The 27,510-nt window shown below is 38.7% G+C and overlaps 1 protein-coding gene across 1 annotated transcript in view; it reads right to left on the reverse strand.

Moving 5' to 3' along the window:
* The window catches only part of SLC7A10 (solute carrier family 7 member 10), an 80,105-nt gene that overhangs the window by 39,835 nt on the left and 12,760 nt on the right, over window positions 1-27,510 (reverse strand). The window lies entirely within an intron of this gene.

A 27,510-nucleotide genomic window follows, 5' to 3' on the forward strand; every position in this document is an offset into this window, starting at 1 on the left:
TCCTGATCACTTTCCTCTCCTCCAAGTGCTTCAAAATGGATTCCTTGAGGACCTGCTCCATGATTTTTCCAGGGACTGAGGTGAGGCCCATCAGCCTGTAGTTCCCTGGATTCTCCTTCTTCCCTTTTTTAAAGATGGGTACTATATTTGTCTTTTTCCAATCATCCGGGACTTCCCCTAATCGCCACAAGTTTTCAAAGAGAATAGGTGCCTATTACCCCCCGCCCCATGTCCTGATTTTTCACACTTGCTGCCTGGTCATCCTAGGTCAACCACTCATCTCTTTTGGAACCATAAGTATGCAGTCAGGCAGTAGCAGAGACAAAAAAAAGTAAATACAGTACAGTACTGTGTTAAATGCAAACTACTAAAAAGTAAAGGGAAAGTTTAAAAAAAAGATTTGACAAGATATGAAACTGTTTCTGAGCTTATTTCATTTAAAGAAAGGTGTTTAAAAGCAGCATTTTTCTTCTGCACAGTAAAGTTTCAAAGCTGTATTAAGTTAATGTTTAGTTGTAAACAAGCATAATGTCTTGTTCAGAGTTATGAACATTTCAGAGTTATGAACAACTTCCATTCCAGAGATGTTTGTAACTCTGAGTTTCTACTGTACAGCAAAGTAAAATAAATTATTTTTATAATAATTTTTATCAGGCCTTAGGCCAAATTCTGCTGTTACATTGCAGCAAATCTGGAGCAACATATGTAAGATATTGGAATGACCTTGGATATACAACAGTGTTCCTGAGAGCAAAATGTTACCCATTGTTTTGTTTGCATATGTGAAATACATGAATGAAAATGTGTACATTCAAAGAAGTGAAATTTGTAAGTGAAGCATGCAATGGCAAGGGGACTTTTTGTGTTATCTGATTTATATTATGGGAAGACATATGTACACTCTGTAAGGAATAGACTAGCATCCCAAAGAAAAAATTATGATAGTACAACTACAATACATTATTTTTGTATAATTATTCTGTGTAGCCTAATACACACACTCTAGTACTGTAGCATCCACAGCAAAGAAAGTATGTCTAACCACTTCTAATATTTAGTATTATGCATAATGTGAGAGCACAAATGACAATTTCAATGTGTGCCATGTGGGAGTCTGATCCTGCTACCATGACATTTGCCAGAGACTGCAGTGGAAGCAGGATTAGGTCCTGTGCTTTTAATTTAGTTTTTCTAAAATTAATATTGCTTTTATAGTTTGCGTGAAGATTTATATGCTCTTTAATAAATGTATAAAAACAAGATGTTCTCCTAATTAACTTAGAAGTATCTGACATATATCTGTCTTGGCCCCAATTATAGCAGAATCTAAGCATCTCATGCATTTATCCTCACAATACCCCTTGTGAAGTAAGGAAGTGCTATTATTCCCATCTTGCACATGTTAGTGCCTTGTCTTCACTAACATAAAAAAGTGTACTCTTGAGTTACCTAACTTGAGTTAAGAATATACCTTTTTTGTAGTGATGACTGACTTGCACCAAGTCACACACAATGTCTGTGATGGAAGACTGAATTGAACCCAGGTTTCCTGAGTCCCTAGTACCCTAATCACTAGATTCCTTTTATCTTAGACAAAATATTTAGGACCCAATTCTGCATTCCTTATACTTTCATTAGCTTCAGTAAGAAGTCCTTCTGAACCTCCTCCAAATGATTAAAGCCCTTCTGCATTATGTAAAGAGAGGGAAATATAGGTATTTGTTTCTAGAGGCTTCAGATCCTGCAGTTTGGCTCCCCACTGAAATCATAATCATCTCTTTGTGACATAATCAGCATTTCAGCTGCAATCAATGATGAGGTCAAAAACAGGATTATAACTTCAAATGGGAAATAAGCAACAGGAGCAGATGAACTTTTTAAGAAAGAATGATGGTCTTTTTTTTTGCAACTAGTAAAAATATTATGGAAGAGGAACACAAAGTAAAATGTAGCAATTCTGCAAGTTAAATGTTTTTTGAAGTTTTCTACAAGACAAAAGCATCTCTTGAAAAACCACTTATGTGGCACACATGAAACTTGAAAAGGGATCCTGTAACAGTACAGATCTGTTTCTGGTCTACTCATTTGGGAAATTAAGTTCAGAGCTGTTCAATGTCTCTTTTACAAAGTCTATACTTTTCTTGCCTTATCTACAATAACTATATTATTTGAAAAGGGGTGGAATAAAGAAACCTAGTAGCCATACGTGCTTGATGTTAACAAAAAGGCTTGTTGTTCCGAGTAACTTAGAGAAATTGACCCATAAATTGTTCAAGAGCCGTTCAGTCGTGTGAAAATATGACCCCTGTAGCACTGCCAAAGTCCATGAGACCTTGGGTGATCTACTCAGAATTTCTAGTCACCCAAATTAATTAAACCTCTGGTGTCTTCAAGCTCCTGCACACAATGATTCCAAGATGTGTAACTTTACTGGAAAGGAGAAATCATGTAACTGTTTTTTTTTTTTTAGCTATTTCCTCCTTTTTTCACTGTTCCTGGATATGGGAACCACTCCCTTTCAGATTCATTACTGCTAAGTTCAATCACTCAAAAATCATGAGTCAGCCCTACTCCTCCCCCCCCCCCATGAAATTTTTAAAATAATACATTTCAGGTTTTTTTTCCTTGTCTTTTGGTTTTTGAGCCTTTAGGGTTCATATTTTCAAGATTTTCTCTGAAACCATGAAACATACTTTATTTTTTAAAATAAAAGCTGAGATTCTTATCTATAATATTGACTCCAGGAACAGAGACTTATCAAAAAATATCATATTGCAAGACTCAAGATAAAATTATGAGAGTTGGTGGCATTGATACTGTTGCCAGTGATTGACTGAGATGAGCATCAAATGATATGAGAACAAGAAAATAGCCCAGAATGCAGGAAATTGTGTCAGATTTTATTAATTTTTTTAACAAATGCTTTAACAAATACAGACCTGGAGTAAATGGTGGAGCCTAAGTGAGATGACACTAGGGCTGTTATTATTTAAAACAGTCATTATGAAAGTAGAGAGAGAGAATGGACAGGAAGCATTGAGAGGAACACAACACTTTTGGAACGGGTAGTACTTTGGAATACTTTTGTTATGAATATAGACACTTCAAATACATTAAGAAAACCATTTAAGAACTTGTTGCTCAGAATAGGGAGAATCTACAGAAGTGTTCTGGAAAGAAAACACAGGAGGACAGCATGTATGCTGCTATTTATGTTGCAGAAGCCTTTAGGATTGGGATCAGCACTGGTCCTGCCACAAATAGAACACAAAATTGAAATCAGTTGGTACAGAATATAGGACAAAAGTTAGTTTGCTTTTTGCCTGCTGTTTTTCCTGGAGGCCAGGTTGAAGTCAATGGAGCTGTGCTTCCTCACAGCAACGCTGAATTGGACGAACATCCTGAAAGGTAGTGCATACAGCAATCTTTCCTTACTCTCAAAGAAATAATCTATGGCTGATTTTCCCTTAAACTGCAAAATATATATACAGATATGTAGGGAGACATAATACTGGACTAAGAATAGGTTCTATGATAGAAAATGGACAGTACAGGTAAGAGGAGCTGTAATCAATGGTCAGAGAGTTTTCTATAGAGATCTGAGTTCAGACCTGTCATTAGTAAACCATATAAATAACTTTAAATGGACAGACCAACTGTAAACCACTTAAATTTGCTGATGACACAGAAGTCTGAGTGGGCTGATGAAAACAAAGCAACTATTACATACACTGCGGATCTGCCTTGCAATAGGCAGTTAACTATGTGTTCCACAGTTCAGTGCTCGAGGGACTAATTGAAACGGGACAATTACCTGTTCCTTACAAAAGATCAAATATATTCTTGCTTGATGGATATCATTGATGGACCAAGTAGGGAATGCCCCGAAACTAAGGATAAATTGGTGTTCACATTTTGAATGTTCTACTGTAAGTTATGCAGTATTTGTCTAAATAGGTGGAATTTGTTAATTTACACATTTGTTACTGACTAGTTCATTTGTGGACTGTGAAACCTTATTTTTATTATTATTTATTTGTATTACAGTAGCATATAGAGACCCCAACCAAGATCAGGGCCCCAACATGCTAGGCACACACGTGAAGCCCTAGCACACACGTAGGTCTTCCCCTGAAGAGTTTGCCTACCTTTTCTATTGAGAATGTAATGTGGGAGGGGAAACAGGAAAAGAGAGGTGGACTGACTTGCCCAAAAGCATACAGCAAGTTGGTGGCAGCCAGAAATAGAATGCAGATCTCCTGAATCCCGGTGAAGTGCCCAATCCACTGGACTACCCTGCCTCTCTAGTATGATCTTAGATTTTATTAGTAGAAGGAAAATTCTCTTCTTTAACCGGAGTTCTGTTACTACAGAACAAAATAGGGAATAATCTCAAGCAGCTGATCAAAACCATTTTGCATCTGCTGTCTACTTTATATTTCAAATTATGTAAAATACATATTATTTTAAGTCAGTTGCTGAGCTGAGAAGTTTCAGCCCAATTAAACTGTTTATAGACATATTGTTTGGATTTCTATAAAAATAAAATAAAAAATGCCTAGGATGAAATAGACTGGGTCAATGGCATTATTGACACAACTCAGCACAGATGTATAAAAGAAAAGGTCTGCCATTCTCAGCATCCCCCAGTTTGGTTAATTATGTCAATTGCTTATTGGTCTTTGGGAGCCAAGAGCTCAAAAGTGGGAAAATTTGTGACCACATTGCCATCATCTGTTAGTGAATCCAAGACATGATGCCCCCACAAAACCAGCCAAGAAGCAACCAAGCCTAGCTTATAATGTTGGTTCTATTCACAATTTCATCCTAGGATAGGACAGCTGAATATGTTGGTAGCACCAAAACCTGTTGTCTTGTTTAAACTTTAATGTGATTTATCGGTGTTAAGTTTTAAATGTACTAAGATTGTCTCCATGCCTTCTTTTTGAGGAGAACACACAGATGCAGCATCAGAATGTATACTTACAAATATATATGTACTTGACTCAGAGTGAGTACTGAGCTGTGTTCATTTAAGATCTGATCCTGCATTTCTCACAGAGTTCACTGGGAATTGAGGGTGCTCATAAACATGAATACTTCAGGTCAGGGGCTTTACTGGCTGGTTCATGTATGGGTCATGTCCTGGACTCAGTACTTCAAGAACATAGATTGGTTTCTTCTTTAACTGTGAACAGCAAAGCTAAAAGGCCATGATTTAGCAAAAAAACCTAATTACAGGATTTAAATTCTTCGCGAATAAGGATAGCCTTAACAAACATTTAAAGATAAGGATGAGCTTGAGTGCTTTGTTGAGTGGGGGCCACATTGAACTATCTTAGATATCTCATGTAATAGTTTAGAACAGAGATATTCAGACTGAGACTCGTGAGCCGCAAGTGGCTCTTTAATGTGTCTCCTGCTGCTCTTTGCAGCACATAGTATTAAAACACTATGTGATTTAATTATTAACCCGTCTAAGTTAATAACCAATCAGGATGCTTGATAATATATATATAAATAGTAAATGAAACAATGAATCACAGTGCTGTGGCTCTTTTTGGTAATGTTAATTGCTAATTTTTCTCCGGAACCACTGAGGTCTGAGTATCACTGGTTTAGAATTTCCTTCAAATTTAAGAAAAGGACTCCTTTGGCACCTTAGAGACTAACACATTTATTTGAGCATAAGCTTTTGTGAGCTACAGCTCACTTCATTGGATGCATGCAGTGGAAAATACAGTAGGGGGATTTTATATACACAGAGAACATGAAACAATGGTTGTTACCATACACACTGTAATGAGAGTGATCAGGTAAGGTGAGCTATTACCAGCAGGAGAGACACTTTGCGGATACCGACTAACACGGCTGCTACTCTGAAACCTTCAAATTTAAGTTCCTTTGCCTTCAAATAGGGTACCTAAAACAGAGCATGAAGAATTGACTGACAGAAATAAATCTATACAAAATAAAGGTAGAAAAAATAAATAAATAATCAACCAACTATTTTCATATGACTCAAAAGTATAAGTATTGCATGGGTGGAAAATGAAGTATGGCTCTCTTATTAATGAGATTATAAAACAATTATGATACAAAATGATTTAAAAGTAATAGAATCATACTTTAATGTCCACTGGAGATTGGCATTTAAAGAATGAAATGATCTTAGAATCTGACTTCAGTTCAAATATTTATGTTAAAATTCTTAGCAAGTAACAACATGACCAGTCATTATGAATTGTAATTCCAGCATTCCAACTGGATTTTACTAGGTTAAGCATTTATAATCTGATTAGGCTATGCCCAACTTTAAAGATTTTTAAAATTAGGCTACTTGAAATAATGACATGTTCATTCTTTAATGCGTTACAGGTTTATGAAGAAGATATATTTGCCTTTTGAGCACAAAAATAAAGGAGTTCAGAAACCTGATTTTTTGCTAATGGTGGATGATGATCAAAATAAATAATTAAAAGTTTGGAAAAGCAGATAATAATATTGCATGATGCAACAATACAAGACAATTTTAAATTACTTGTTTAGATATTTTAATCAGATTATTACCTGGTTTATGCCAAGTATTTAATTTTAGTTTTTAGAAATCTTTCATAATTGCGGACCTTTGAAGAAGCTCAGGATTTATAGTACAGTATTTATCACTTTGTCAATGCAACAAACAGATTATTTTTAAAAGAATATAAATTAAGCCTCAGTTTTCCTGGTAAATAATTTTGCTTAGTAAAAAGAACTTTTTGAAAATGTCAAAATAACTAATAGCACAAAGTTAAAATGATCAAAGTTAAAGACAAATCCTGTTTGAGAGTTTTTCAGCAAGAAGATATGCTTAGGTTCAAAGTTACACAAATTTAAAATAGCTGATGCGATGCTGCTGTCATTGAAATTAATGGCAAAACTCCCATTGACCTCAGTGTGGAGGATACAAGACACTGCCCATTTCCTTCAACAATGTCCATTATTCTTTCTAACATACTGGTAGGTCACGCCCGAAGACTATTTCCTCTGAAACATGTACATGTTAATTTAGAAAATAATAAATTTCAGAAACAGGAAAATGCCATCCAAGCCCAAGTCCTTTCCTTTTGAAAGTATCTTAAAATTTGGGAGGGTGGAATGAGATTATTTTTGACCTATAACAATTGAAAGGTGATAAAATAAGATTGGTGGGTGTTAAATATAAAACAATTTAATACAAACCTTGTGTACCAGCCAAATTATGTCTGCCTTCACTTCAGTCCTAAAAATAAACACCAGATACTGCTGCTCTCCTCTCTCCACACCCACAACCTCCTCACCCACCACTTCCCTTCCCTCTGTGCTGTCTCCCTTCTACTCTAACCAGCTGAAAACCTGGATGAGTCTGCAAAAATTACATTCCTCTTCCCAGCTTCTCTTCCTGGCCCCAGTGCCTCCACCTCTCCTATTCTCTGCCCTAGTCTAGCTATGGGACAGTCATGCAGCATACTGCTGCCAGCACAGGCAGTAAGGGAGGAAGAAGCTCTCATTTGCAGGGGGAGCTATGAAGACGGGCCAAAAGTCTTGCTTTTGGCAGGGTTCCCTCATCTCTGCCACATTGCAGCCATGCTGGGAGCAGGAGAAAGAGAGTGTGAGTGAAAAGAGGAATGAGGGACAGAGTTATTGAGTGAAGGTGAAAGCCAGTGAGTGGAAAGGGGGAAAACGCAACAAGTGTGAACGAAGGCAGGGCTGGGGGGAGGGGCAGGGGAAACAGTGACTGTGAAGGAAAGTGGGTCTGGGGAAATGCGCCATACTTAGTGTGAAGGAAGGTGGGGCCAGGAAAATACAGTGAGTGTGAGGGAAGTTGGGGCTCGGGGTGGATCTAAATTACTTAGATTGTAAACTCTAGGACAGGTATTGTCTCTCTCTTATATGTTTGTATGGTGCCTGGCACTATGGCAATATTACTTTTACATCTAATAGCCAATGAGTGTGAGACAAGGAGCAAGGGAACGAGTAAAGTGGTGGAACCAGTCAATGTGAGTTGTGAAAAAATGTGGAGAGAGAGAGAGAGAGAGGTTTTAGAGGGAAAAGTAATGGAAAAGTTTGCAACAATTTGAAATGTATAGAGAATTTAATGTGAGGGAAAACATGGACAATAAAAAGGCTGAAGAACGGACACACCAAACCTTGGAAGAAAAAATGAAGGATGGGAGGAGGAAAGGGTTAGGGTTAGGAAAGAAAACAGCACAGAAAGTTGATAAAATATTGTTTACTTTCTGTAGGGTCTGCTTCATTCTCTAGGATTTAATGTCTTACATTGTTTAGAGTAAAACTGTTATGGGCTGGGTAAACCTTATTGTTACTGGTCAAGCATAACTGCTGACTTGCATTCAGGATAAATATAAAGAATTCATTGAAACAAGTGGCTGAAATAGCAGTAGCACCCAAAACACAGACATGAAAAGTCTTGGTTTCTCTTCAGATCATATAAATCTTTGAGTAGAAGCTAAACCATGTGACCTAAGGGGTTTCAAATACAGGGAAGCTGTATTTCCTTCAGTTTGGACTGGTGGAACTGTTTTTGTGTCTGAGGAATACAGCACAAGGAGAAAGAGACAGAAGCAGCCAGAAAGCCAAGCAGACAGTAATAAAAATGATGGTAATGTGACCCTGAGAGAAAGCTAAGAGAGAGTTTTTTGGGCACAGAGTGCTGGCTGGAAAGGCAGCTGGGAACAGTGAGCAAAGGAATTGTCTTCTGCTGTTTGATTCCTATTGTGTTCAGGAAACAGGATGTCACATGTCTTTGTTAAAGAAACAAGACTGCATAAAAGAAATAGAATCATAGATGAACGTCAGAAGAGACTATCGTGATCATCTAGTCTGACATCCTACACATTGCTGGCCACAGAACCTCGCCCACCCACTCCTGTAATAGATCCCCAACCTCTAGCTGAGTTACTGAAGTCCTCAAATCATTATTTAAAGACTTCAAGTTACAAAGAATCTGGCATTTACACTAGTTTGTCTAAATAACTGACTCTCATCAATTTCTCCTCCTAAGTGGAACAACCCACAAACCCCAAATTTTTATCTAGTAACTTGGGTCAAAGGGGATAACAGAACCGACGACCCTTGTTGAAATATAACTTTGGGTTATGCACTAGAAGGATTTGACTGTTCAGACCTGAACCTTTGAAGTGATCTACCACTCTCATTTTCATTCTGAAATGTTGACTGGTTTGGCGATCTGGCTAGTAGTTACATGGTATATAGGGGGACTACTCTCCCCTATTATCCTAGAGAGGTGCCTGCCACCCAAAGGGGGCAGGGAGGAGGTGAGGCCATGGCTAGCAGACCCAGTTGGGCACAGAGAAAAGGGAATGTTCTGAAACACCCTCTGTGGACCTTGGAACATTGAGAGAGATTATCCAGTCCTGCACCATCTCCAATGTAAGTTTGTAAGTATCAGGCATACTTGAGACCGCTATATTTTTTTTCTTTGCTCCTGCAAATAATTGTCTAGAAAGCTGGTACAAAATCAGAGGTTGGGTTGAAAACCTTTTGAAGACCCTTCAAGTCTTTTGAAATCCTCTTCTTGCTAAATGTCTCACAACCACCTCTATTAAAGTTAAATGAGAAGACTAACAATCCTCGCACCTAGCACATGTCGTCATCTTTTCCTCATTCAAAGCTGCCCTCTTCAGGCTCTAGAATGAATAACCTTAATTTTTACACAAATGTATAGATGGGAATCTGTTAAGTTAGTTACTTGGCATCAAATATAAGAAACTATAACTAATAACATTTTCACTTTTTTACAAATCTATGGAAAATACATTAAAATAATGTTAATTATGACACCAATAGACAGAAGATGTGGCATTAAAAGTTAAGGAAACTGCCTACCTTAAGGGGTCAGAGAAGTGTGAGCAGAAGGTCAACCTTAACTTTGCATTTTTATGGGTCTTATTTGGTTGGTGTCCATTGTCAAATTTTTGTTTCTAATATTCTTAAGTGTGTGAAAATCAACCTTTCATGGAAGATTCCTTTATGTATCCTTTCCCCGAGAAACTAGAAGCTTTCTGTTTCCTCTTTATCTTTATTTGATATTTTAAATGCATACAACAAAATACAGTAAACAGATTAACTGTGAGGCAACAATTTGATAGAAATAATAACAAACTAATGCTTCTCACAGGTGAAGACCCTTATTTATGGCAATTTTGGTATTGGTGTGTCTCAGACTATTGTCAGTTGATTAAACACAGAGAATGGTGACCAGTTGAAATTGTGAAAATTCATGGCCAGAATTTCTGGAACAACTTGGCTCCTATTTAAGCAATAAAGAGGCCAACTGCAAAAGAATTCAGCACATTGACTCCTGAAATACTTTGAAAATGTGGTCCTAAAGTGTTACAATGAAACTGCTGGGGGCTGAGCATGTCTGAAAGTCTGGCTCTTAATTTAGGTGCCTAAACAGGAGCTGAGCTCTTTGCCTAAATTTGACCCCAAATGTGGTTGCTGAGCACTTGAATATTTGACTCTGAGCTCTTTGAAAATCTAGTTCTATGTCGTTGTTTAATATGACTGGGGCCATTTGGAGAATTTTGCTTGTTTAAATCTGAGTTCAGAAATGGATAAATGTATGTTTAGACATAATTTCCTGACTAAAGCTGGGGTTTGGTAGGTGTGTTTTCACATTCTATGGGCTTCATGTTTATATAATATAGAGTAGTAGTTTGGAATTACATTCTTCTAACAGTGGAAATATACTTCTTAAAGAAGTATAGCATCTGCAAAAACGGAGGGCTATTTGTTGCCACATTGCAAGCCCAAGCAGTGGCCAGATTCAGTCTGGCCCAAAATGCTCCTCCCCTGATAAAATGCTTGGTAACAGAAATAATATGATTGGTTAAAATGTCTGGTCCTCTTAAAGTAGTTGTCCTAATGCCTTACCTTTGACTAAGTAATTAGTGATAATTGCTGATTACCTTTCTTTTACAGAAGAAGGCTAGATTTAAGCTTCCCTGGTAAAGTCTGTCTTATGTTGTTACTTGCAGATTTATTTCACGTGGATCATGCTATCATGGATCAGCTTGCATAATTATAGAAGGGAGGAGCATATATGTAGAGTGAAACTGACCTTGTTAAAGAAACACACCAGTCTAGCATCAACACTGTAACAACTCCACCTGCAAAGCTGAGACCTTTGAGTGTAATTAGTATAGTATTTGGAGCCAAATGATAAAGGCCCCATTTTTGAAAAACATAATTTAAAGTTGTTTCTAACTACCTGCTTTGCACCTGCAAGTGTCATTTCAGGGCACACCCATCGAAATATTTGGGTGAGCAAAACATGGACATGAAAAATGAACATACAAAAATGTGCATGTTCAACATTGCAGGCACAATTTTAGAATCTGGAATCAGGCACTTTCAAGAATTGTCTTTAATGAATTGGTGCACATCAGCACCCTTGAATGTTTACTGCACAGGAGACCAAACATTTAGATTACTAGTGTAGAGGACAGTCCTGCACTAGTGAGATGAATGACTTGGATGACCCAGGAAGTCCTATCTTCTATGATTCTGTGCAATAGTAAGGGAGAAAAGCACATTGCTAGGGCATAGTTCTGTTCAGTTTAGTTTTACTAAGTTAATAGCACTACAAAGGGTTTGTTAAAGAAGCAGTTTAAGGCTTTATGTTGTGTTTTGTTTTAAATTCAGAGCTCATTTTATTTAGCAAATCTCTTTGTCAGCTGCACTCACAATCTGCTCCTTTCAAGTTTTACAGTCCACTGCTGTATTTCCTGCTCCTGTGTTCTGACTCATGTACTTGGTCTGACTTCTCTGTTTCCTGTACTTCTGACTTCGTCTTCTTCTCCCCTTGCCAATGTTTGGTTATGCAGGTTGCATTTCATTATCACAGTGTTTATGGACATTGTCTGTATGCTACAGTGAGTGGTGCCATATGAATACCTAAGATAGACATATCGGGATGATCTTTTTTGTTATGTTTCACAGTATGCTTTCCTTTATATTTTTTCAAAGGGATACAGCTAAATAACCCTATATCTACAGCATGCCATTAAACTGAGCATTGTATGTGCAGTGCTAAAGCTGTGTACCCATGTGGTGCCCTCTGCCATCTTTCTTTACTGGGGGAAATCCTGCCGCCTTCTCTTCCCCATACTCTGGGTTGTGCAGGGAGGACTAGGATTTGGAGGTAGGAATCCTGATAGGATACTGCTGCACAGGTGAAGAGTAGAATTGGGAGAACCTGTTTGAAGCGCCCACAACTCATGGATAATATGGAGCTGTGCTCTGTGGTATCATCTCCTACCCTGCCACAGATGGAGGTTTTCGGGCTCACTGGGTGGATCAGGGTTTGTGCGACTTCTCTCATATACTTTGGAAGTATCGCGCATAGAGGGGATACTGCAATACTGAAGACACAGTAGCTCTGTGATTAAGGGGAAGGATTCCTTCCCTCTCCCCAACCTCCATGGAGAGGCTGAATGCCAAGCCCATCAGGCTTTGGATGGGGAACAAGAAGTTCCCTCTTGTGTTTATACAATATTTTAATTATATTGGGAAGTATTATTATATCTTTTATATCTATTATATGTATTATATCTTTTATCTGAGCTCCTCCATGCAAGGCAATCTCAGAGTGGAAATTTAATGTGCCCTCTTCTCCTGTATATAGTAGAGATTTGGAAATGCTCTTCATACAAGACACCTAGGCTGGCTGAATCTGAGACGTCTAGGAGGAAAGCATGGCTGTGCCTGTGTGCTGCTTTGTGAGGTACTACAGTAAAATGGACTTAATCCTCTATTAACCCCAGCTCTCTGTCCTACATCAGCTTTCTAAATCTTTCTGTACCTCAGTACCCTGATTTGAACTTTTCCCTGTGAATAGCATAATCACATTGTTTAAAATCACTGGGAGATAAAAGTTTAGAATGCCAAAAGCTGTCAGTGGCAGAGGTGCTGCAGTAGGTTGGTGTCTTGTATAGAACATTGCTTCACTGATGATTAGGCAAACACGTCTAAGAAAAGTAAATGAAAAGCAGAGATGTATCCCCTCAGGAGGGGGCAGAAGCCAGCCCATACAGTAGATGTGGTCTGTCCCCTTAGCTGAGATAACACATAACAGTGATAGCTTGCCCTCCAGGGATGGCAATAGCAGAACATGCTACACCTGCTTTTAATTTGTTGAGCTACAGGATTTTTAATATTTGTAGAAAAGAAAAGAAAAAATAAAATGCTGCTCTAAAATGCACCACATTCGAGTTTTTAATGTAGTAAGTAAATAGTTTAGTGGCAATGGGGGGAGGTACTATGGACAAAACAAAGACAACACCTGAGACAAATTATGTGCCCTCATGTTTCAGTCCTACAAACCCAGCTAGTAGGGCCTACTGCAATATTACTGACATATAATTTTATGTCTTGCCATGTAAAATACTGATTTTGTATCCATAGTCTTCTGTCACTCAATGAAAATTAGCAAGTTAAACAGACTAACTGAATATTAGTAATGACTGATTGTTCTGTATGAAAGCCTGATCCTGCACATTGTTTATGTGCTCATCCTCCATGGAAGTACCATGATTTGTCCCAGTTAAAAAAAAGACAGTCAATTAAATGAAATTATATAGCTTCATACACTGATAAGGATACATTGAATGAACTGTTGGCAGGGACCCATGTGAATCCATGATCCATCAAAGGAACCTGGGCTGGAAGCCTCCCAGTCCTTGTTCCTGGCCCCATCTTTCCAAAAAGTGCAATTACTGCTGCCTTAGTATACTATGAACAGCAGGCCCCACAACAGCTGAACCTATAAGAATGATTCATCCAGAACAGGCAGTCCACTGAATGAACTGAATTTGAATGTATTTACTCTGATTTCATTTTCTCAGAAATATCAGTATGTATTATTCTCAACCCTAGCTACACACAGATTTTTCATTCTAATGGATATAGTGCATTCCAGATTTGGGAGTCAGAAAGTGAATTCGGAAATTTGGTACACATGCTATAACACTGAAAACTCTGGTATGACATACTAACCTGGGTCCTGTTCAGAAAAGCACTTAAACACGTGTTTGAAGTCCCACTGAAATCAATGGAATTTAAGCATAAGCATGGGTTTGAGTGCTGTCTAGAATAGTGATGGATTTAAGCAAGTGCTTAAGAGCTCTCCTGAATCAGGGTTCTGAATACTAAATATTTAAGACAGCAATCTGAAAAAAAAACAACAAAGACACTTAAACTGATTTTGTTGCTGCATGTCAGTGGGGAATTATTGCAACAGGTCTGAAATTAGACTGTCAGGGATTTTGGGACAGAAATTATCCTGTAAAGCTCCTAGCACTCTTTTGGGTGCAGTAAAAATAGTAGTAATAATCTTAACTTTTGAGTACTCGATTTCACATTTTTAACATTGGGAACAAACTAGTTTTATTCCATTTAATATCTCTAAGTTATTTTAAAAGGAAAAATAAAGGAAAAATCTGAAACTATTTGGCTTGCACATCTTACAGGCTCTGCAGAGATTGCATATTCCTTAATTGTAGCTTACTTGGGTTGTGCATTTTACAAGCACTACATACCTGTGTATGGTATGAATACCTCGCTCTGTAGGTACATGCTATGCACCTGCCTCAACAGGTGGGAGAACTTGATGGGGTCAGTGGTGAGAGGGTCCAGCCTGAGCAGGGAGGGAAGGAGAAAATGACTCAGGGACATTAGGTCCTCCCCCTCAGAATCTCTGGCACCTATTGGCCAGCTGAGGAGGAGGAATGTGGATTGGCTAGCATTACCTAGTTCCTAGGCTATAACCAGAGCAGGGACCATTTGCAGCCTCTTTCAGCTCTGTTCCAGCAGTCCCACCCTACCCACCTGAACTAGTAAGAGGAACTGGCCTGACAGATGCCGAGAGTCTAGCTGATCACCCATTTGGGGGTCAGGAAGGAGTTTTGTCTCCTATGGGCCAACTGGCAGAGGACCAGGGAGTTTTTTGCTTTGCTTGCAGCAAGTACCTTCAAGCCACAGGAGATTGCATAGGAACGTTATTAATACCTAAACAAGGTACTTGGTTGAATTATTAATCTGTTGCAATTTGTGGCCAGTTTCCAGTGAGGTTAAAAAGATAAAATGAATGGTTCCCAGAGATAAAAGACCTGGGATTTTGCTGAGGAGCCTTGGGCTCTTGAGATCGGTTGAGACCATGTGGCCTTCATGGGCCAAGCCCAGCCTTGTTGCTGAGGTCACCAGCCTTCTGGAGCCTATCCTGAGTTAGGGGTTATGTGGTAGGAGCCTTGTAACCCCCACACTGGAACCAGTTAAATGCCTGGAAGAGAAGTGTATGGGTGATGGGGGTAGTGCTCCTCCCTTGTATTCAAATTTAACAAAAATTGCAGCCTGCTGTTTAAAATCCATCCGTGTGTCTGTCCTCATTTTGCTGCTGTGTCCCCATCAGTGGCCTTGTGGAATTACAAAGGGGACGTAAGTTCAGAGCTAAGTGTTTTGCTGCACTTGCAAGATCCACCACTTCTTGATATGAAACTATTAAGACCCTCAGGTTTACAATTTCATCCTGCTTTAGTGGCTAAGTGTAAATTTCTGTTAATAAACAGTGCTCCAGTTAACTATCTATACCAGCATGTGTGCCACTATACTTTTAAAGGTGCTGGCCCTGATTCAGCAAAGAATTTAAATATGCTTAAGTGCCATTGTCTTAAAAGAGCCTTAATCTCATTCTTAAAGTAAACGAAATATGCTTTCAGGAATCAGGGTCTTGATCCTAACTTTGTACCTGATTCAGCAAGTTACTTAAGCATATACTGGACTTTAAGCATGTGTTTTAGTAACTTGCTGAATTGGGACTTTAAATGGGATTTGTGAGTGCTCATGACTTCACAGGATCAACCCCCTGAATGCCTTACTTAGAACTGCGGTATTGCTACCCCCAAATGTTCAAAAATTGAATCAGGCTTCCAAAAGTCGTGAGTTTGGCTTAAAAAAGTGCAATACGTTAACATTAAATAGTGGGTTAATTTGCCTTTTTCTTCTTGAGCTATTAGGGTTCATATTTGTAAGCTTTCTCAACAAGTATGAGGACTAGAATTTTTTTTTAAAAAGCTGAGATTCTTGTGTAATCACAGGTTTCAGAGTAGCAGCCGTGTTAGTCTGTATTCGCAAAAAGAAAAGGAGTACTTGTGGCACCTTAGAGACTAACAAATTTATTAGAGCATAAGCTTTCGTGAGCTACAGCTCACTTCATCGGATGCAAGAAGTTGGGGCTTTGAGAAAAATTTCAAATATTGTAAGACTTGCTATCAAATCATGAGTTGGCTTTCTCTGGGCAACTACTAAATGTAAATAGGCGACTATGTAATTTTTCATTGTGCCTGCTCAGTTCTGTATTTTCAAATATTCTCTTAAAATCAGTGCTTGCAAACTCAGCACAGTACACGCTGCTCACTGAGGTCCACTTGCATAGCAGGTTTGCAGTTTCCCAGTTCAGCTTTTCTTAAGTCATTTTTTGCCACAAACTGGCAATGCTTGATTGCATTTATTTTACTGGTTTCAGAGTAGCAGCCGTGTTAGTCTGTATTCGCAAAAAGAAAAGGAGTACTTGTGGCACCTTAGAGACTAACAAATTTATTAGAGCATAAGCTTTCGTGAGCTACAGCTCACTTCATCGGATGCATCCGATGAAGTGAGCTGTAGCTCACGAAAGCTTATGCTCTAATAAATTTGTTAGTCTCTAAGGTGCCACAAGTACTCCTTTTTTTATTTATTTTACTGTCTACTAGTCCTCTGTTACAATAAACTGTCACTTGAAAATGATTCTTCAGAAGTATGACACTTTAAAATTAGGGGTTATTTTTCTTAGATGCTTTTGAGCAGTGAAATCTTTTAACAGTGAAGTGCTCTTTTTTTAAGTGAAAACTTGTTACAAGTACGCTGACACATAAAGAGAAACATCCACATACTAGTATAGCATATCTTTACAGAGTCCTAGATCTCTCAAGGTGGGTACTCAAAGTTGATGACTGTCTTTGGAAATTCTTGATTTTGCCCTTGTACTTCATTTTCCTCATCTATAAAATAGAGAGAATTATCTTTATGGACCTTAAAAGAAAGCTATGCAGATTAAAAAGTTAATGTTTGTTAAATACCCTGAAAATGGAAGTGCTAGATCAAAGCTAAGTATTATTATGTTTAAATGTCCACATGTGACAAGGGGAGACTGGACCCCTATAACTGTTACAATCTGTTCTACTTATTACTTGTCCCCGGGTTCTCAACTATACTGTGCAACCTAAATACAGTACGGCTTATTCACAAGTACCTTCAGTGAAATGTGACGGCTAAACTGATTTCAGTTATGTGGGTAATAAAGGATTAACTCTCTTCATACGCAGTTGTTTTAATTTAACTTAGGGCCTGATCCTGTGAGGCGCTGACACCTTCAATTCTCATTGACTTCAATGGGATTTGAGAGAGCTCAGCACCTTTTAAGACCTGGCCCCTAATCTTTTGTTGGGAACGTAAGAACTATAGCAGGAGACATTCCATCTGTATGTTCTTACAGTATGTACAGGATTTTGATACTTTTGGTATTATTCAGTTTAAATCTTAATGTGTTGCTAGGTAACTAGCCATGTCCACAATGAAAAAACATCTAGACATTTTGTCCTCCTGGTCTTTGGCAGAGTTGTACCTATCAGTAACAAATTGTTTTATTATAACAGCATTTGCCAGCACTTTTGTTATAAGAGATTGGTCAGCTTTTTCTCCACTATTTTAATTATACCATCAAAATAAAAAATTAATTCCAAGCTGAAATCTTGGCATTTGAGGACACAGCTTAGAACCAGATATTTCTTTAATCTATTTTCAAAAATATCAGTCTGGTTGTTTTAATTTACTTTAAACCAAACAAAATATTTATAAATTATGGAAATTTGACTGCTTTCTGCTCTTTTGTAGAGGATAACTTCTGTTTTAGAAAGATTTTTTTGGGTAAACAATTAGTTTTCTTTTTGAGCTAACTGCTTTTTAATTTTCAAAAGAAATATTAAGGTGTCTGAGATTTTGAAGTTTAAAAACACATACCAGAGTTCAGGTTCAGTGACTATGTTCTAAAAGGATCTTACTACACTCAGTATTGTGCATCCGTTATTGGTGGTGGTAGTATTTTTTATTTTCATTCTTTCATTTTGCTGTTTACTGTTTATACCTAATAGGTATTTATGGCACTTAATACATGTGCATTGTCATGTCTCTCTCAAAGTTCATATCAAGTCAAGGCAGCAGTTAAGAAATAGACATTCTTTGCATTATTCTTTATGTACTTTCAGAGCACAAATGCTGAAATGTTTTTGATTTCTTTTTCATAGACATCTAAGATGCCTATACAATTTAAAAGCAGCAGTAAAATAAGACTGGGCCCCAGATGCCCAGGAAATAAGCCACTCTGTCAAAACAAACAATATGGGCTGGAAAAACAAAACAACTTGAGAGGAAGAGCTGCTGAATTGGGAGGAAAAACTAGTCCAAGATAAGATGGCCTATACTGAAAGGTTTTCCAACCACGCTCTCAAGAGACCTATAAAGGAATTCTAGGGTCATATTCAGAGAGTTAGTTTCACTCCCGCAATTTCATTCTTCCTGTTCCATTCCTTGCTTATCCCTAACAAAACCTGATTATTTGGGCTTTGTGTGGAAAGGGAAGAATTTTACAGTATAAATGTATATAATTAAAAGCAGTAAAGCCTTTGTTCACTCTTTGCAAACTCTGCAAGACTTATCCAGACAAATGATACTTTGGGTGAAATCCTGGCTCCATTTAAGTCAATGGTAAAAAATCTCATTGATTTCAGTAGGGCCAAGATTTCACCCATGATCTTTTGGGGCACACAAACTCAATAGATGCCCACGGAGCCACTGCACAGTAGCACCAACTAGACAGCTGTTAAATGCTTACAGTAGAAAGATGGGATACCTGTAAGATTTCGGATTAAAAGAAAAAGGGTTGTTACACAGATCAGAAGGTGATATCCTACTGAATCACACAGATACTGGAACAATTCCTTTCTGGACCTCACAGAGGAAAAAATTGACATAACATTAGAACAAACAGCCCAATATGGAACTTGATAATATATCACTGTTTTAAAAACCCACTGCATGTGGCAGATTACAAATAATGAGAAATAAAATAACTGTTGTTCTCAAAATTGTTGGATAAAATAACAGCAAAAAGAGGTAAGACATTTTAGGAGCAGAAAAAGGCCCTTCAGCCCAGTGTAAAACAAATTGCCTGTTGAGACAACAAAAGTTCTGTCCATGTATCCAAGGGAGAAAAGTAAATATAAAAAAATTCCTAACCTACAAACACAAGAAATTGAGTTTTCTGTCCTATCAAGTCAGTATGTCTAAATATTGACTGAAGATGTCTTGAAAGAGGGCCAACTCTTATCTTACTCACACAAGGATGAGTGGTTTTGGGCCCAGAGAAAATGTGGCATTATTAACATATCTTTGCTAGACTTAACTTTTTCAGTAACCCAGAACAATTAGTGGTCTCATTTAATGTGCATTTTCATTATTTTCATGATATTTTGTATTTCAACACCATGAACCAATGTGGTGCATTAAAGAGGAAGTTCCAGCCTTAACTCAGTTTCCTGGAATTTGTGTGTTTCAGTAAGATCCTTACGTTATTTAAATATAGTTTTTTGTAGTTTATTATATTAAGATGTTTGGCCTGATCTAGATTGTTACTTCACATAAGTGATGAAAGGGCCATTGTACTTTGCAGCAGAACGATTGTTACTCATCCAGATTGTTGACCTATTTCTTTAAATCATAAGTACACTTTCTGAAGTTCTATTTCCTTCAGTAATGCTTTACAATGTTCTGTTTTACACCACTATTTTTAAACAGCTTTGTTTGACATGTAACTTTTAAAAGATTATAAGGACCAACTGAAAAATAAATGAAAGTTTTTTTTAAAAAAGAAGTGTCTATGAACTCAGTTTTCAGATGCCTAGGGGCTTCTTTTTCAGTAATACTTTCTTTAGGATTGTACACAAGCTTAAATTAATAAGGACTAATTCAGTCCTAGTGTAACTCCATTCTGACACAAAAGTAGGAGGGGATTGCCAACACTTCGGAGGCTGGAACTAAAATTCAAAGAGAGCTTGATAAGTTGGAGAACTGGGCTACAGATGACAAAATGAAATTCAACAAAGGCAAACATAAGGTGATGGAAAGAAAAACCAAATGCACAAATTCAGAATGGGGGATAATTGGCATACCAGCAGCATTGCTGAGAAGGATCTGGGAGTTGTGGTGGATTGCAGCCTCATCATGAGTCAACAATGCAATGCTGTTGCCAAAAAAAAAAAAGCAGCAAATGCAATTTTGGGTTCCATTAATAAGTCATGGGAGATGATAGTACCATTCTACTCTGCACTCTACTCTGTCCTTAGCTGGAGTACTGTGTCCAATTTTGGTCATTGCTGTATAGAAAGGATGTAGAGAAATTGGAAAGGATCCAGAGGTGAGTGACAAAAATTATCAAAGGGCTGGAATGCAAGCCATAGGAGCAAAGGCTGAAGGAACTGGGTATGTTTAGTTTGGAAAAGAGGAGATTTTGAGGACTATGTACAGATCCTGCAACTCTCAATACTGCTAGGTTATACTGCTGCAGAACTGCTTAGGCTGTGATGGCATTGATATTTATGATAGATTCATGGGGCTCCTTTGACATGGCTGTGTAGCAGCTCAACGGATATTCTGGAGATTCTATTCTGCTAAAGAGGAAAACATTTTTTGAAGGTCATCAGCGGCTCAATGAAACCATATGTGAATTTGCATGTCATTTTCAAGGCCAGGACTGTGAATTTGGGAATGTTAACATGATCATGCTCAGGGATATTATTGTGATTGTATAGCCAATGACCACCTGGGTGAACAGTTACTGGATTTTGATGCCATTGTTGGTAAGAATGAGGCATGTGAGAGGGTTCAGGCTGGAAGGGATTCTATGTCTCAGACTGCTGTTACTTATATGTCTACATTTAAACTGTCAGCTGCTCTTCCTGCTTCCATAGCCCAGAGTTTTATCATGCAACCGACTCCCACTCCACAGCTTCAGCAGCAAAAGTTGGCAGCTCCTCATTGTTTCCACTGTGGTGTAAAGGTCACTTGGCCAATTTGCCTGCCTAGCTGGCTAGAACTGCTACGTGCTGGGCTTGCTGGAAGGAAGGACACTTTAAGTCAGTGTGCTGCTGGTTCACAGTGATGGGAGGCCTGAAATGCACACTGTAAATGTGAAGCTGCATGAGGCCACCTTTACAAAGGACGCTGATGTTTCCTTTAGCAGGCATGTGGCAAGGCACTGAAGCTGGTATCCCATATCACAGGAAATTAATGGTACACCACTGAAGTGCATGGTAGGTATGGGTGCTGAAGTTAACATTCTTCCCTCTGGGTTAGTTCATAATCTGGACATTTGCCCAACTATAGTGGTTATAAAAGCTTGGGATTTGTTTGCTTTGCAGACAATGGCTGGAGCTGTATGCTCTGCTCTACAAAGGCATAGCCTTGACTGCAAAGTTTTACATTAAGGGCATGTCCTATGAGCTGTGCTTACAGCTTGGTATTATGCATGAACTCACACAGTACTCCTCAGGTGTAGTTATGCTGGCTACAATAGAAGGGGATACCCAACATATTGTCTAGTGACACCGTGATTTATTTAATGGTGATGGTGTTCTGTCCACAGGATATGTTTACTCTCTGCAGTTGAATTCAGACATTGAGCCTTTGCATCACTGGCACGTTGTGTACCTCTTTGCACTTGTGGACAAGATCCGTTTAGAAATGCATCACATGAAAGATTATGGTATCATTTGGAAGGTGGAAGGATCTATGGATTAGCGCTCACCCAGGGTGACTGTAAACAAGAAGAATGGTGGTATTCAACTGTACACAGATTTTAAGGCACTTAATTAATATGTGAAACATGAGCAGTTTCAATACCCAACCTTCAAAGAGGTGACATGCTGGGGAAGTGGATCCTGGATTTTCTCTTTGGTGGTTTACCAATCTGGTTATTAGAAAATGCCTGTGGCTGTAAGACTGCAGTTGTTATTGACTTTCAGCAGGTGATTTGGGAGGGACTGCTATCAATGATTCCCTTTTTGTTTACTTTCTGCTCCTGAGGGATTTCAGAGTGGTCTCTCAACTCCTTGATAATATCCAGGGTGCATGTTACCATTGGGATGACATTATCATCTTTGCTGAGACCCTTCCTGAGTGTAATGCTATTCTGGACAGGTGCTAACTTGACTCTAACAAGCTGGCAAAAAGTACAGTTTTGCAAAAGATGCTGTAGTTCTTCTAAAGCATTCTTTGTCGGTCAGTGGTGTGAAATTGATACCTGAATGGCTACATGCTGTTCCTTTGCTACTGTTACCCACTGATCGTAGCAGTTTATGTTCATTCCTTGGCCTACCCCAGTACATAGGTGGCCATGCTCTGCCCCATTTTAGTACTCTTGCCAAAGCACTGTGGGATTTAACCCAGGGCCAGGGGCCATGCCCATGCTTATTTTGATCCAAGGAACCCTGTAGTGATTTAGGCTGATGCATGCAATTGGGGTCTAGGTGCAGTTCTGCTCCAGGAGGGATGGGCCAGTTATATTTGCATCCCATACTCTCACCCCAGCGGAAGGAAAGTATTCCCAGATTGAGCCAGAATTCTTGCTGTTGTATACTTCGAAGTCTATTTAGTGGGAAGACATTTTACATTAGAAACTAATAATTTGCCTATTTCTGGGCCTCTATCAGAAAGCCACTGACCTCCTAAGTGTGAGGCTGTAGCAGTGGATTATTCAGTTGCAGCACTATAACTTTAATTTGGTACATATCAAAGGAAGACATTATTTACTTGCCGATGCTCTTTTGAGAAATTTTGCTGGGTTGGCACCCTTATGTGCAGGAACGGCAGAGTACTTTGTCTACATTCTACAAAATTCATACCAAGCTCATGGTGAATACATGTGCTACATGACACTTTTTATACATTGGAGCCCAGGTGGTCATCCCAGCAGTGTTGCAACAGTCCTGGATGTGTTTCATGAAGGACATTTGGGAGTTAAGAAGATAAAGGAACTTCTGCATGGTTATACTTGCTGGCCTGGGCTGTACTCAGACATTGAGCAATGTATGAAGGCATGTTCAGCCTGCACAATGCATAGAATTACTGCTCTTCTGGCCCCTTTGAAATTGGTAGTCATAGACAGACCATGGCAGAGAATTGCAGAGAATATTACTGGCCCCTCAACTGCACTGCATGATGGCTACACGCTGGTTTTTGACTGTTGTAGACTATTATTGACGTTACCCATTTTCATTCATAATTTCACAAGGCACCTCAAAGGAACTCATTTCTTGCCTAAACACTTTATTCGCAATGTTTGGGGCCTACCAGATAGGTAGGCCCCAAACATCTTGTTTCAGATGATGGGACACCTTTTGTATCAAGAGAGTTTGAAGACTTTCTGATGAGTATTGGTATAGTACATTATAAATCTGCTGTGCACCATCTCTAAGGAAATGGGACAGTGGAGAGACTGCATGGGACTCGGAAGAAGTGTTTAGCCTGCATACTGGAGGCTTCCCTATTCCTTCCTTCCCCTTCCCTATTGCATTGAGTCATGGTTTATATATTTGGTGTACTTCATGAAAGCACTGGAGAAACCCCTTTCTAGTGACCCTTCAGCCAATCTGTGAGGACCAAGTTGTCTATGCTGATGGAAGAAAGTTCATTCCACCCCTTCCCCTGTAAAAGTTGGATCTTCTACCTTGAAGGGTTTGAAATGCTGGTAACTTGATGTAAATAAGAAAACTGCTTAGGCAATGCTTGTAGCTTGCTAAAATTAAACTTTAATCACTAGAAAGCTTGTTTTGTTTTGTTTGTAACCATACCTGTCTCTTTTTCTCTTATTTAATATCATTTACGTTTCTGTTCTTTATTCATAAACTTACTTTGTTTTATTACAAAACCAACTCGGTGCTATGTATCAAAGTGAAGTGAGTTTTCTGCTTAGACTGGTGTATACACTGTCTCTTTGGAGGCAGCGAACTTAATAATTTCTGTGAGTGTCACAGTAACAAGCACTGGACACTGTAGAGAGATGTCTCGGGGGGAACTCAGGAATTGGGTGCATTCTACCTGCAAGGCAAAATTTAACCTGGAGAGTCTTGAGGAGTTTGTTGGTGGAGCAGACAGGCTAGTGTGCCAGAGAGCTGACCCATAGTCTAATTGCCAGCAAAGCTCACTCTAGCTGAGGCAGTGAGGTAACACAGTGACTTATGGCTCTGGATGTCCTGAGTAGAACATCACAATAACACACATAAGGGAACAATGGAGGGAGCTATTAATTGGGGAATTATGGGAGAATGGCAAGGTTTCTCTTCCCAGGGCTGCAATGCTAAGAGGATGCCAAAACCTTAAAGATGCTGACACAGAGAAGACGGGGGGGTTGAGTGGGTTGTCAGCAGCTGCCTGGGGGCAACCTCTGATAAAGAGACCCACAGAGTGCATGCTGTAGCATGCCCATCTGCTTCTTTCAGTCCGAGGTAACTGGGCTGAATGGAACTTACCAAAGATTGCAATGAAAGGCAAAGTATTATTGGTTTTACCCTTTGCTCTACATGCTATGTATCTTGGGGTGAATTAATAAAGCTTTGTTTTGAAGAAGCTGTTTTTTTAAGTCCCTTTAAGCAGCCACAGTCACAGGCTCCTGGAGGAAAGGGCCTACAGGTGCCAAATACAGTTGGGCCTGTCATATTTACAGTTGGGAAATGGAGGCTACCACCCAGAGATCCATTTCCAGAGTGGTTGAATAAAATGGTTCCACTCTTGAGAGAGTGAAGGAAGCCAGGAATGTCATCTGAGAGGTTCACTTGAGATAAGCAAAAAGGGGTCTAAGGTGAGTCTTGTTCTGTAACTACAACACAGTGAAACACCCATCTCCAGCAGCCGATGTTACACAAAATAGATATGAAAGACGAATGGATCTGTTTATTAAACTGAGTGATTAGCATGTGGATTCAATAATGGTGAATGATCTCTAGTAACAGAAAAAGTTCCATAGTGAATGTAAATTTCCAGATCTTCTTGGAATATGAAAGAGAGCTGATTACTTTGATAGTCTAGATTTGTTTGGCTCCTGTCCCTTATTAGCAGGACTTTGCCCTCCCTAACCTTGCACTGATATTCTGATGAACTGTATGGTCAAATCAGTGTTGTTTGTATAACTTTGGAGTATATTTGATTTTCTTCTTTTCATTTTCCTATTTCCTTCATATTGTGAATCTCAATGTTTATTTTATTTAGGAACTTATTCATCTCTTTCTTTAACTCCTGTGATGATGAGGATTTCATCAATTGAGTCCACTGCTTTATTATCATATGTCCAAATTAATTTAAACTAAATTTTTGGTTTTGGGTCTCAATTTAGCAATTGTTTTGATTTGTATCTTCCTAAGTTAATGTTTTCATCGACTTTGCCATTGCATGACTTTAACCACTACCTGCTAGCCTAAAACCAATCCAGAATAAAAGGGAATAAAGGTTTGTACCATCCGATGTTTATTTTTGTGTCTGTACATTGTCTAAGCCCTTAATCACATGCTTAAATATATGCCTATTCAGGACAGCACTTAAGTATGTGCTTAAAGTTAACTATGTGTTTACATGCTGTCCTGAAGGGAAATGCTTTCCTGAGTCACAGCCTGGACAGGTGTCCATATCGCATAGCAGTTATCACAGTTGGTATTAAGTGGAAATCTCAGCAGAGTGGGAGCAAGAACTGAATGAGTAGGAGCTTCTTACCCCTAGAAGTATCTTCTTTAGAGGTGAAGCATATGAGCAGGTCAGTGTTGGAAAGTTTTAATTTCTTTTGTCTTTACAATACCTTTCTGTGGGTGGCCAAAGGCCATGAGTCTCTTGGACCTTTCACAAGCACTAAATTCATTTTAAAAATTAACAAAGCCACCTCAAAACTAAAACAGAACTTTGCCCTTGCCTTTGCCTGATCCTCTTTTTTTAGAACTGTAAATGATTCAATCTGGTCTCTGCAATCTCGCCTCTCTTTGCCACTGCAAATAATTCTACTTCCTTTATTTTCACAGTGGTTTAAATAGTTGAGGTGTTTTGTCATCTGGTTGATTCACTCCATATCCTCTCTCAGTGCTCAAAAATGAAACTTGCCAAGGTACTCCTTGGAAACTTTACGAAGTACTCCTGATCAGTGACCTATAGAGCAGTGATGATGACCCCATGAATTTCTACATTCATCTAAATATAGAACTCTCCACTCCATTTACCTTTTTTGCTTTTATACTTTATTTTCAACCTTGTTCATCATATATCTGTAGTAATCTTGAATAACTTGCTTTTAATGTTCATCAACAATAATAAAGGGAAAATTTTCAAAGCCACAAAGGGCAGTAAGGTACTAGTTGTCATTGAAAGTCAGTGGGAATGGGGGCTTTACTCCTATTTGTCTTTGACAATCTTCCCAAAATGTTTTGCTCTGATCTTTGAAACATTGCGAGAATTTCTTACTGGTGGAATTTTTTTAAATGAATGAATCTAGGAATCAGAACACTGGATATTAGCCCTAAAGTGGAACTTTGTGACCTATAGATTTTTTTTTTTAAAGTGTGGGTCAAATTCAGGTCCTATTCCCTGAGGCATAGACTTATTAATTCTAAGTACTGTTAATGTGGTCCCAAATTTTGGGGGACTTAGCCTCACTGGAGTCCACCATGCAAATTATTCTTTCCTTGTGTAGAAATAATCAACGAAAGATGTGGAATGGCCAAGTCAGTCACCACATGCAATAAAATGGGGGTATCCATGCCCTGTGCTTCTTTGATTTTGGAGAACCTAAACTGGAACACAACTATTTGCAGTGATATTCCTGACTTTTTTATGTATACAGCATTAATATTATATAATACATCAAACCATGCAGGAAATCTGTGACTGGGTGAAACTGGAGGCATTTTGACTTCTAGTCCAGTGGATGCTGAGTGAATTATCATGCTGATGTGTTTGGCCTTTGATGGAAGGAAGAGAGGGTGCTCACTATGTGACTGTAAATGTCCTGCCAGCCAGATTAATAAGTTGCACTGGGAACAATTTTGTAGATAACCACTTGTCTAATTTAAGTACAAGGTTCAGTCCTGTAATACTTGACAGGCAAAACTCCAATGGAGGTCAATGCCAGGGGCACTTGTGGACTGAGTCAATAATGAATAAAGAGAGAGGCTGGTAAGCCAAAAACACATTTACTAGTTTCCTTCAGATTTGCAGGAGAACCAGATTTGTGTATTTTCAATATTCTGCCATATACAATAATGAAAGAGGCAGGCAGGCATGGAAGAGGGATGCTGAGATGTGTACTTTACTCTGTGTTCTTGG

Source organism: Dermochelys coriacea, chromosome 12 (genome assembly GCF_009764565.3).
Source record: "Dermochelys coriacea isolate rDerCor1 chromosome 12, rDerCor1.pri.v4, whole genome shotgun sequence".
NCBI classification, from domain to species: domain Eukaryota; kingdom Metazoa; phylum Chordata; order Testudines; family Dermochelyidae; genus Dermochelys; species Dermochelys coriacea.